This window comes from Pteronotus mesoamericanus, unplaced genomic scaffold (genome assembly GCF_021234165.1).
Source record: "Pteronotus mesoamericanus isolate MK-2021 breed Mesoamerican mustached bat unplaced genomic scaffold, CSHL_Meso_final contig_164, whole genome shotgun sequence".
Classification (NCBI taxonomy): Eukaryota; Metazoa; Chordata; class Mammalia; order Chiroptera; family Mormoopidae; genus Pteronotus; species Pteronotus mesoamericanus.
In genome coordinates this window covers 4,511,315-4,524,317 of record NW_026555065.1, presented here as the reverse complement: position 1 = coordinate 4,524,317, position 13,003 = coordinate 4,511,315, and the positions used below count along the sequence as shown (strand labels likewise).

Here is a 13,003-nt window from a genome sequence, read left to right as displayed (position 1 = left end):
AAACAAGTGAATAAGCATGGCTATGAGCTAATGAAACTTCATTTATGGACACTGAAATTTGAATTTTATATAAGTTTCATATCACAAAACTTTTTCTTCTGTTTACTTTTCAGCCATTTAAAAATGTAAAAAACGTTCTTAGTTCATAGGACATACCAAAACAGGTGGTGAGCCTGATTTGACCTATGGGCCATAATTTGTCAGCCCCTCTCTAGAAGAATAGGAAGTCAAAGCTTAAGATTCTTTTACTACACAGGACATCAATCACTGGAAAATTTTTAGTGGTTCCTCCAGACTTGAGAACTTTATCTGGCTAAAAATTGGGGTTCCCTGTAGGAGTGTCTTTCCTTTGTTTCCTAATGTTGCAGTCCAGTCTCTAATAGAGTCATGTTCTTCAGTGATGGCTATTCAAGTGTTAACTTTTAATTGTCATATAAGTCTAAAACAGTAAACCCTACTCTTTCTCTACCTGCTAAAGAGATGAATCATCACTGGTAATATCACCTACTACAGATTGGAAGTTTACTGTCACCTGAGATCAGTTCTGTCCTTGTACTGTCCTAAGCAAGCTGAATATTGGTGGACCAAAGGGAGATTACCATCCTAGGCCAGAAGGCCAGACAGCCTTAGTAACCATCTTTAGTCATCACCCCCACCCCCACACACATACAGACGCACCTTTGTGTGTAGAGATGGAGAGTTAAGGGATTTTACAACCTGGCTGTATCCTCAAGTCACACACTATATTGCCTGGCACTGTTGAAAGATGCCTCAGGATAAACAAAGAAAGGAAAGATAAAAACTGCAGTTGAGCCCTGGCAGGGTTGCTCAGTTGGTTAGAGCATTGTCCCCAAATCTCAAGGTTATGAGTTTGATCCCTGGTCAGGGCACATATTAAGAACCAACCAAGAGAAGCATACATAAGTGGAACAACAAATCAATATTTTCGTCTCTAAAATCAACTTTAAAAAAATTTACAATAAAAACCTGCCGAGTTGACTAAGTTGATCAAGGACACAGGAAGGGACATAACAGTCTAAAAGGTGGGGTGCCTAAGAAATTTCTCTTTCCTATGAAAGGAGGTAGAAGTTTTAGGAAAGGAGGTCCTGAAGAGTATGTTTCACAAGTGAGAGGTGGCGGGTAGGAGGGTTAGCTTAAACAAACGTGGACTGAATGCCTACTGTGTTCTAGATAGTGTGTTGTGCAGTTGGAGATGAATGGCAGGTAAAGGTAAAAGTTACAATCGTTAGGATGGTGGGTTGGAAAAGGACAGAGTAAGACTTTTATATAGTAAAAAAGTAGTAAGATTTGATGACGGGATGGTGAGGAGAAAAGTGAGAGAGGATTAGAAATGGTACTTTTAAAAGGAAAACAAATGGTAATCAGAAAAAAGGAAACCGGAGGACAAAGGATAAAAAAGTAGGGGGTTTATATTTTGCTGAACCAAGGGATAAAATGGATGAAACCATCATGAGCTGTGCTTGCTCTTCGCTTTGTGGATGTTAACGTTCAGGCTCTAGCCCTTTCCCCACAGATGAAGGACACAGACAGAATTGGTGTCTCCTGAATTTAAGTTACCATACTTCCCCCCCAGAGACCTCTCTGCGAGGAAGTCTGGTCCAGTGAGAGTTCTTTCCACGAGGAGAGAGCGTTAGGTTCGAGCTTCCAATCCAGGTTTCTTCGAGTTTATCTCTGTTTTAACCGGCTCGCCGGGTTTTCCAGCATTCCCAGAGCAGACTCTAATCCTGGCTCCTTGTGACCGCGCATTCCGAGACCCAGGATTTGGCTCCTCCATCCAGGTTCCGGGTTTCCCCTGCGCTCCCCCGCTCCAGACTCCACACCAGCCTGGAATCCGGATCCGAGGGCCCGGTAGTCCAGTGTCCGGGCCTTCCGGGCGGCCCTGGTTGTCCCGGATCGCGGCAGCGGCGGCGGTGGCGGCGGCTGAGGGACCCGCGGCCCCGGACACAGCGGCACCGGCCGGGCGGGGCGGAGTGTCGCGGGGAGGGGCGGAGAGCCGGAGCGGAGGCGGGGTGGGGTGGGGGGGAGGGGCCGCGGGAACGGATGGCGGCCTGGGCCCGGTAGCAGCGGCGGCTCTACGGCCCGGGGCTCCGGGCCAGCGGAGGTGGCGGCTCCCGGGACCGGCCGCGCGGTGAGTCTGGAGCTTTGTGTGGAGCTGGGGCTGGGGGAGGAGAGAGGCGGCGGCGCTGAGGGGGGCCGGGGGCAGCGGCTCATGACGGAGGAAGTGGGGGTTGGGGGACCGGGGCGGAGCGTGGGGGAAGGTGTGTATGGGGGCTAGGAGGGGGGTCGTTGCGTGGGTGGGGGAGGGGGCGTCTAGGGACACGGGGTGAAGTTCAAAGCATGGCTGGGGCCGATTCAGGGTGAGGGTAGGGGCACCCTGGAGGGAACTAGGGTCTGGCCAGGTTGTAGGGACAGGCCAGAGAGTTTGAGGCCAGTCTGGTTATCTTGAGGGGGCCCATGGAGACTAGGGCTAGTCAGGGAGTTAGGGGGGCTCAGAGCTAAGGATTGGGAGCAGGACGTGTGCGTGGCCCAGGATGGGGGAACAAGGTAGCTGGGAGTGTGCAGTAAGTAGGTTGTGGGTGTGTGCTCCTTCTAATCTTCAGGTCATATTTACCCCTGCCCTTCAAGATGGAGGGATTCTTGGGCCTGGCCCTTAATGCTCTCCTCGTACCCCCGCCCCCCCGGGAGGGTTTGTGACCCTGTCCTGTTTGGAAAAACCATGCTGCCCTCTTTTCCCTTTATGTGTAATTACGGTTGGATCATCTCTGTGCTTTGCTCAGATTCTCCTTCCTCCCTCTGGGGTTGAGGAGGAGGAGACACATCTGACCAATTAATGTGTGTTTGTGAAACAGGCAGCAGCAAACAGTCATTTCAGCTTCTAGGAATTAGGCTCACACAGGGTGGAGAGATCAGAGCCCTTCAGGGAGAATATTTCTGAACAAATCACAGATGATTGAATTCTCCAAGAAACAGCTTCCTACCTAAATGAGAGTAGGGAAGATGGGGGAAAAAGCCTGTCTGTTTCCAGCCATGTGTCCAGAGCCCCAGGGGTTGAGTAGAGTCCCCAGTCCCCCACAGGCCTCTCTCTTTTCTGTATTAGGCTTTGCTCTGCAGCCTTGAGTTAATTTCACCCCTGCTGCTTTGTCTTGGGGGAGGGAGTGCTGGTTTAGGCCGTTGTGAGGAGATGACTGTTCTGCTGCCACACACAATAGTCGTGTCATTTTATCGGGAGTGCTACCCCAGGGCTGAGAACTGCTGCTGCAGAGATAAACCGGTCCCTCTCACCCGCCTATTGTGTACACAGTGAAGGTCATAGGTTCAAGTCTTGTCTGAGAGCTTTGGATATGCTCCATCTCCCAGGCTTCTCAGTGCCATTTTCTTCCTTTTCCAGACTGGAGCTTGCCATTGGAGGAGGCCAGACAGAAAGGCTCTTCTTTTTGAGTGAGGAACAATGCAGAGCTCATTGGCACACATTTTTCAGAAGAATAGGGGATGCCAGCCATGTCGTGCCTGCCTCTTTAGCTAGCCTGTACTAAGTTGTGAAGGAATAGTGTCCGGGAGACTCAACCCTGGTGTTTATGTCAGACCTCCAAGGGAAGGTTTCTGCTCTTGTTTGAACCATCATATTTAATTCTTTTTATAGAGATGGGACATTCATACATGGCTTTTGTGTATTTGTTTAGGAATACCACTAAAAACCTGTGCAGGGTTAATATAGGGAGTCAAGGACCCAGTACCTTTTTAGGGATGACTTCCTGGTCAGTAGTAATTGCACAAGAAAAAAGCCACAGAATTTGCCTATCTGGTCAAGGGCTGTAGAAACAAAACAGCTTTCCTTTTAATCTTTATTTTAATTCTGATGAAAGGAGGTGATTTGCTTATTGTGCAGAAAGTCCATATCTGCCTCTTTATTACGGAGAAATATGCCAAAGAGATGGACATTTTTAAAAAAAATCATTTGAGAGCTTGGAAGTTATTAGTGAGTGAAAGATGAGAACAAGCTAGAAGGAATCCTATCCTTGTATATGTCTCAGAAATTTCCAAAATACTATTAGGTAAAAAAAAATTTGATGCTAGAAACGAGGTTTTAATTTAAGACATTAAAGAAAACTTTTATTAATAAAGAGATAGGAATGTTGTGAGAGCAGTTGTGCACAATGGCCAACCATTTCATATAGGGTATCATTGAATAGAAACTTTACCTTTGGTTTTGGTAAAGGTCTTTCTGAGGTGCTGAATCTGACTATGTTGCCTTCTTCCTTACTTTATTTCAATGAGTCTTTCAAAGTGATGGCTTGCCAATTAGGTGTTGGGCTCTGTTAGGGAGAAGTTGTTCTGACTTTTGTATTTCCTAATGACAGAACTATCTTAAGGTCTTACTAGAGGTGTTGTCTGTCTTTAGGCTACTTCCAACTAGCATATGTGGTGGGTCTCTGAGTGAAGCCTCAGCTAAACTGAGTTCAAAGCTTTTTGCTCTTGGGCAGTTAGCATTTATATCTGAATACTGTTAGGTGACAGGGAAGGCAGAAGCCTCAGATTAATTTGCCCTGATTAGATATAGTGGTTTCAAATTTGGGCCCTTGCCACAAGGAGCCTCATGAGTCTTCTGATTGTGACTATCCTTCAGACAGCAGTTTGGATTCCACCACTCCCCACCCCAGTATCTTGGTAGAAAATGTTTCCTTGTGAGAGGTCTAGATAGCTGGACAGATTTGTGCTTTTTTTGTGTGAGGATATGGAAGCATAATTTTGGCTCCTGGTAGTAATTATGTTGCAATTAGCATATAGCAACTAAATGACTGGAACAGGATAATTTGTTGAGGGGTTTGCTGATTGCTCTGTCAAGTGGAAGTGCCACTCCTTATTTATTTGACTGGGAACTCCACTGCCTGGGCTCAGCCGTGGAGATTTACAAAGGATAGAGGTGATGTGTGGTGTCCAGAAGTTCTTGCCTGCTCCCTCTCTCCTATTACTGCCACTTTCTCCATCTGGAAAGGTGGTAGCTAAAGAATTGTGGAAAACTGGTCATGGGTGGGAATACTGCCAGACAAATGGGGTCACTCTGAGATAAGGCACCCTTATGTTATGTGGCAAGTTTTCTCTTCAGCAGCTCAATTCTCACTTCTACTTGAATTTTTTAGATTTTATTTTTTAAAAAGATTTTATTTATTTTTAGAGAGAGGGGGAGGGAAGGAGAAAGAGAGGGAGAGAAACATCAATGTGTAATTGCCTCTTGCACACCCCCCACTGGAGACCTGGCCCGCAACCCAGGCATGTGCCCCGACTGGGGATCGAACTAGTGACCCTTTGGTTTGCAGGCTGGCGCACAATCCATTGAACCACATAAGCCAGGGCTAAAAAGATTTTATTTATTTACTTTTAGAGTGAGGGTAAGGGAAGGAGAAAGAGAGGGAGAGAAACACCAGTGTACAAGAGATAAATCGATCAGTTGCCTCTCAAATGCCCCCAACTGGGGACCTGGCCCGCAAGCCAAGCATGTGCCCTGAATGGGAATCAAACCAGTGACCTTTCAGTTTGCAGGCCGGCGCTCAATCCACTCAGCCCCACCAGCCACAGCACTTCTACTTGATTTAAAAAATCCAGTTTTCTTTAAAAAACAAAGAAAAGAACAACAACAAAACCCCACAAAATAAAAAAATTACATAGTATGCTAAATATGCCTTCATGTCATCTCGTAAAAGTTGGCTGTTACAGACAAAATGAAGATAGGTGATGGCTGATTGGCAGATTCTGGGCCCCCTAAGTGTCAGTGAAGGACTCTTTTCACTAGGGAACAGGTAATTCACCAAAGCACCTGCCTAGCTGGGCATGTGAAATTGGCAGCAGCTGTGCAGCTGAAGAGGGATTATTGAGCAGGTGGTTAAAGAATCACATGCCACAGTGACAAGAAAATACTTGGTCTTTCGTGGTTTAGGTTCAGTTCATATGTGTGAAATTGCTCTTTGTTTCACATTTCTTAATGCCTGATACTGGTTTGTTAGTGAGATGATAATAGAATAGAGAAAAGAGATTTCTTTTTTTCTTTGTTTCTTTTAGATTACTCAATAGCTTGCCTTAGACGTGGTCCTATATAGCCCTATTGTATTTCTGTGAGTTCTGGCTTTATGCCCTATGAATGGGAAGGAAATAGTGGTAATTCAATGTTTCTAGTACTTGTTTATTAGAGGGAAATGGGAAGGAGAAAATTCTTTGCTTTCAGTGTGGTGAAAAAGATTTAGCACACTGGAAGGATACCCATCAGGTTTTAGGCAAAGGAGGTAATTGACTTTTTGTGCTAGTTCTGTCTGACATGCCTTACTCAAGAAATATGCATGTGTTTTTACTTTATGAATATAATTCTCTACATGAAATTTGCATCTCTTCAGTTTGTTTTATTTCATTTTTAGTTTCTCCCAACACCTTTATAACTCTTTTCTTTGGCATTGTGATTAACATCACTGTTAGAATCGAATCACCAGAGGGCCGAATCACGTTGAGGAAATATCTCCACTAAGTATTTATCTTTAAAACAAGTGTAGAATTTTCTGTAACTTGGAAGACTTTCTATTTTGATGTTTTCTGCAAATTCCCAGGTTTTTCTTAAAGGTTATCATCTTCTGTTAATACGATTTTCTTTCACATGGTCATACCGCTTATAGTAGGCAGTGCCAGAGCCTAAATTTTATAAGCAAGTAACTTGGTGTTTATTTTCTGACTTTTAGTGCCTTCCAGTCATTTTCTGTATTAGGCCGACAGGTTGTGTTTCTGTTGAAGCGTACACCCACACACACGCACACCTATATATACTGAGTTCATGGGGTATTGATTTACCATTGATTGAAGGAAAAAAGTCATATTAACTGTTGTAGAGTTCAGAAGTCCCGTTTCCAAGTGGAGTGAAGGCTCTTACCTGTATGTCAGAGAGACGGAGATATAGATGGGTAGGTAGGTGGGTGGGTAGGTAGGTAGGTAGATGTGGCGGGAAGGGAGGCAAATGATGTGACTCTGAGGCCAGGACCAGGGACCACTGTAGAGACAGGAACATTTGGAAGAATCTGCTTAAACCTAGTTTGTAATCTAGCTTTAAGTGGGAGCCCAGCCATTTTTTGTTTAGTATTTACTTCTGGGAAAAAATACAAACTTATTTATTTCCCCATATGAAGCCATCACAGTTGTTTGTTTTAAGCAGTTCACAAAGCACCATATACTTTCCTAGCATTCTCTGTAGTTTGCTTTCTCATGCTTATTTCCTCCCCCACCTCCCATCCTGGTTCTCTGCTCTGAAGACTTCTCTCTAGCAGCTTGGAAACACTCTAATTACTGTAGCTATTATAGTCACAACCCAGATCTTCCACCTCCTTCCCACTCACCCCTTTCTATCTTCCTTCCCCCTCCCCTTGCTCTAGCAGCAGGAGTTGAACTGCAGTCTCATGAGCACAGTCAGATCTATGAATGAGCTTTATATCTTGTCAGGGCAGAACTCCAGATCCAACAGGGCTGATTTTTCATGGTTTTCTTGCTGTTTGTTCTTGGATCAGAGTCCCAGAAATAAGAGATGGCAAATACCTATTAGGTCATATCTAGTCCATCACTCAGGAGCAAACCTACGATCTTTCTCTTGTCTCTGTGAGAATTTTTCCCTTCTTTCTTTTGTAGGTGAGAGCTCTCTGATGCCAGCCAGGCAAGCTCTGAAACTGCCTTCTTTTTATTGTGCTCTCTGGTCATTAGTGTCTGGCTAACTTTGCTCTCTTGGATTTTTATTCTTATCCCATTTTCGGGATTACTTGCTCCCAGCAACATCTCTACCCCTTCACCTTCACTCCTTTCTTCTTTGTTGGCACCACTTTTGTGGGTCCCTTTTGTATTATCAGTTTTCTTCTATGTCAGAAAGTGTTACTTTTCAAACCTTTGCCATAAGAAGATGTATTTGATGGAAGCACAAGATACATATCCTTGAAGGTGGTAGGTAATGAAATGGCTTAGAAAAATATGTGTGGGGTTGTGCCCTTAAGAAAGCCCTGTACTCTGTGAACAAAATGCTGCTGCTTTCTGTTTAATTTGAGGTGCTTCCTACTCTAACACTTTTGTTTTCTTTATGTGGATGACTTTTATTTTTGTGTGGCTTAATTACAGTTACAGTTAAGTTATTGTCTGATTTAATAGTGTTATATATTTTCTTTGCTTTTGATAGAATTGGGAATCATAAAACCCGGGTTCTCATCACTACTATCCCTCTAACTAGCATAGTTAGCATGTGACCTTGTGCTGGTTACACCTGTTTTCACTGTCCTTATCTGTAAAATGAGGACATTAGACAAGATCATCTCTAAGGTTTCATTTAACTGTAGAATTTTATAATACCAAGGTTGTGATGAAAGCAGGTTTCCCATTGACTGGAGAGTGATAGAAGTGAGCAGTTTATAATTACTGTGTCAAAAATATAGTCAATATGCAGAAGGGCTTATGAGTTCAGCCTTAGTGTTCTGGAGCGTGACTCTCACTCCTCTTTGATATGTTTGTAAAGCTTATGCTGTGCTTTTTTTTTTTAACTAGGCCATTTTCTTTTGAGGGGTCTTGTACCCTCATTCTGTAGGTTCACCAGCTTGTCAAATGTATCTTTTTATAGTCTACCCAAGCCGTAAAGATGGGAATCAGAAATCTGCAGAAAACCAACCTCCGTTTGTAAGAGGAAATCATACCTGGAAGGATTTGCCAGATGTCAATAAGTAATTTTGGGCACTCAGTCAGGGATCTAAGATCTTAAATCTCTTATATCAAATCTTTGAACCAAATGGCACTGATTGTGGAGGTGGGTTGGGCATTTTTCCATTTTTGACCAGTCAGTGGAAAACCTGCATTCAGTAAACTTCTTGGGGTTGAGTATGTGAGTTGCTCACTGTATTTTGTTTAGAAAATAAAACTGTTATTTTTAATGCTGTAAATCCTAATTGGAGGCATTTGGTGAAGTATGACTACCAAGAGGGATTTCTGAAATACCTGGTAAAAGAGACTAAAAGATTGAAAGCTGGTGACTGTAGGAACTCTGAAGTTGACGGTAATGTAGGAAGTCTTTGTTTTCAAGCAGTTTAAAGGAATAAAATACATAAGCAAGTTAATTCCCCAAGTTAGGACCTTTACCAACATTTATCAGTTAATTCTTGGATTTGGGACTTCCAAAGCAGCTGTTTATTGAATGTTAAGAGGAGGATGACAGTCTTTTAGACTTTTTGTTTGTTAATGTACAATTACATGCTTAATCTACTTTTGAACACTAGAAGAAACATTCACTGTTTTTAAATTTGTACTTGAAACATTCATCAATCTGTAATAGGAAAATTCGGTGGGCAGAACTGTTGCTCATTTCGGACTCACATAAAGTCCTGGGAGTATTTTACTTTATTCCCAGCCATTTTACTAATGGTAGCATGTTACTAATTTTCAGGTAATATAAAGGTTATTGGGAAGTACTGAACTTGAATGTGATATTTTAGAAAGATTTATATTAGAAATATAAGTAGCTTTTGTAGACACATTTTTTTTTAAAGGTAGCAACTATAACATAGGGTATTGAATTGGAAAGTGGCCAGAGTAGGTGCCAATGCAACCTTTGGAGATCAAACCATGCCATGAATGAAATCCAGATCCTGGCAGTTAGGCCACGCTGCATGCTGGTAACTGTAGTTTCTTAGGCTGTAGGTTCAGTATTTGTAGAGGAAGGCAGCAGTGTCTGCTCTTTTTTTTTTTTTTTTTTTTCCATTTATTGATTTGGGGAGAGAGAGAGAGAGAAGGAGGTGTAGGAGAGAATCAGAGAGAAACATCGATTGGTTGTTTCACTTATTTATGCATTCATTGATTGCTGCTTGTGTGTGCTCTGACCAGAGATCAAACCTACAACCTTTGTGTATCGGGACGATGCTCTAACCAACTGAGCTACCCAGCTAAGGTTCTCTATTCTATATATAGAGTACAGCCAGTACGCCAGCAATATTCATAGCAACATTCCCAGGTGAAGCACTTTGGGTTTGGTTGGGGTGAACTTTCATCCACATGAGCACAAGTGAATGTTCAAGAATGTACCTTGTATACTTTAGTTACAGATTCTGAGGTTTGATGTGAAACTCAGCACCTATCTTTGTTCTGGGACTGATACTTTTAGAGCATAGTCTTAAAGAATGATATCAGAAATTGAACTATAGGAGGATAAATGGGAATTTTGGAGCTTATGGGATAAATGAACCTGAAAGGTATGCAGGGACGGGGGAAATTTTTTCTACTTGGCATTTGTTTTCAACGGAACCTCCAGTCCATCATTTCTGAAACCCGCCTACCCTTTTCTCCCCTAAGCATTACAGCTTCTTCCAGTTGCTATGGCACAAAACTTTGACTTATATTTGATTCTTTTTTTGTGCCACACCACCTTACCTAATCATTCATTACATTTGAATTATCCTGGATATCTTGCTACTTTTTCATTTGACTCAGTTTAGGCTTTCATCTATATATTACTGTAGTAACCTCATGGTTATTAACCTCTTTCTTTATTCCATACAACAGTCTGCTGCAATATTACTATAATTTTTATTTATTCACTTATCTACTATTTATTGAGCACTTACGTGCCAGGCCAGACATGGTCCCTCTACTTTCAAGAATTAAAAATCTAGTGGGGGAGACCAGCAATCAAGTAATGAATGTACAATTATGAACTGTAGTGCTCTCAAAGGAAATAATTTGGTTCTAGAAGAGTATGTAACAAGGAACCCCATCTCCTTGAAACCTTTTTAATCCTCCTCTTCCCACCATACTATCTCTAGAATTGATTTCATCTTCCCCTGTATCTTTTAACTCTTTGCTAGGGTCTCTGTTATATAGCACTTTATCACATGTTGTCTTTAATTATAATTAAGTAATTGTAATTAATTTGTGAATATATTTTTCCCTCCCTCGTTCAAAACTCCATAGGAGACCTGTGTCGTCTCTGTTCTCATGGCTTCTGCTGAGTGCTTTGAATATAACTTTATCTTTAATTAATGCTTGCTGAATTGAATTGGAATTTAATATTTGAAAACAGAAACTTCTTGTGATCTTTTTTTCGTGCTTTCTTTTATGCTAAGGTAATTTCTGTTCTACACATTTTATCCCAAGCTGAATAACCTAGGAACAAGGCAGACTATGAAAGCCTTCAGAAATCCTTCAGACTCAAGGACAAATATTTGGTGCCTTTACTGCCTGCATCAGTACTGCGGTTTCATATATTCCACCTGATTGAAGTCTTGGGAGAGGGGGAAGGGTAGTGTGTGGCTGGTAGAGGCAATATAGGTCAGTCACAGGAACCAGACTGATTCTGTTAGAGGGATATATAGTCATTGTTGGGCCTCTGGTGTTGTTGACCTGGGAGGTCTCTTAGTTTTTTGTTTTATTTCTTTTATTCCATAAATATTTATTGGATTCCTACTAAGCGTGAGGTCCTGTTCTAGCTACTTAAAAAAAAATCTATCAGTAAACAAAATAGACAAAAAACGTCCCAACCTCATGGATCTTATCTTTTAACAGAAGGAAACAGAAATAAGCATACTAAATGATTTTATGAGGTCTGTCCAGATAAAGTCCAGTCATTGTTAATATAATGAAAACGGTCTGCACGACATCAGTGTAACCTGGCAGCCAAAGAGAGTGGACTGGAATGAACATGTGTGAACAATGATGACTTCACTGTACTAGCCCGTGGGAGCAGTAAATGCCACTGAGTGAGCATGTGTACTGTGTGGCTGTTACTTTCAAAATGATTGAGCAAGTAAAGCAATGGATCTGCATCAAATTTTGCGTGAAGCTTGAACATTCCTTTGTGGAAACTACTTGGGTGATTCAGAAGGCCGCAGCTGTGGGCTACTGGTGATTGGCAGCTTCATCATGACAAGACTCCCGCTCATTATTCATGTCCTGTGCAGAGATTTTTGGTGAAATATCAAATTGTCCAGGTGACTCAGCCCCACGACAGACCAGATTTGGTGCCCTGCGACTTCTGGCTTTTCCCAAAACCAAAATCACCTTTGAAAGGGAAGAGATTTCAGACTCTTAGTGAGATTCAGGAAAATACGATGGGGCAGTTGATGAAGACTGGGAGAACTGTGTGAGGTTCCAAGGTACCTACTTTGAAGGGGACTGAGGCATCATTGTCCAGTGTACAATGTTTCTTGTATGTTCTTCAATAAATGTCTCTTTTTCATACTACATGGCCGGATACCTTCTGGACAGACCTCATATAATATTTAAAGGGTGATAAATTATGAGGGAAAAATAGAGCAGAGTAGGGGGATTAGGAGTGTGGAGGAGGGATAAAAGGGGAAGTAGGGAGTTTACAGCTTTAAATTAGATGGTCAAAGTAGGCCTCTTGGAGAAATATGGCGCTGGCATATTACTGGGTTGTTAGGCACTTCCCTGAGGTTGCTGAATGCTCTTCTGCCCAGCAGAGAGAAAGAGGCAGAGGCTGCATTTGTTCCAAAGAGCCTATCTGACATTGAGGGGGAAATAGCACTCGTTATGTTCTTTTCTCCTGGGTGCTTCTTTGGCTGGCATTCCTGGAAGTTAATCATGGTGAAAATTGCAGTCGGCCTTGTCTGGAAGACACCAGGGGTGGAACTGGAAGCCTTGTAGCCATTTCCCTGAGGGATGGGATTACCCTACTGTTAACTGGACGTTGGTTACCTAGAGTAATGGGTGAGGTGGGCTCTGGGTTTTACCTTTCTCAATGGGAAAAGCCCAGTGTCCTGACCTTACCTTTTTCTTGTGAGGCCTCAGCAACTGTGTTTGGGTAGCTTTTTAAAAATAAGCTTTTAAGGAGCATGCACTCTGCTCTCAGCTTAAAAACTGAGTTTTCAGGTTTGTGGTATTTTTTTTATTTTCTTTCAACACTCAGTACCTAATTCATTAGCTGGAGGATGAAGATGTCTTAATGATGTCTATGTGCTCTCTTATCTGGCTTGTA

The 13,003-nt window shown here is 42.5% G+C and overlaps 1 protein-coding gene across 1 annotated transcript in view; it reads left to right on the top strand.

Annotated features, from left to right (window-relative positions):
* Positions 1-2,051: 2,051 nt before the first annotated feature.
* ZNF609 (zinc finger protein 609) overlaps positions 2,052-13,003 on the top strand; it is a 191,044-nt gene continuing 180,092 nt past the window's right edge. The window contains exon 1 of the mRNA XM_054565293.1: positions 2,052-2,149. The gene's annotated coding sequence lies outside the window, so the exon portion shown is untranslated. The remainder of the gene's footprint in view (positions 2,150-13,003) is intronic.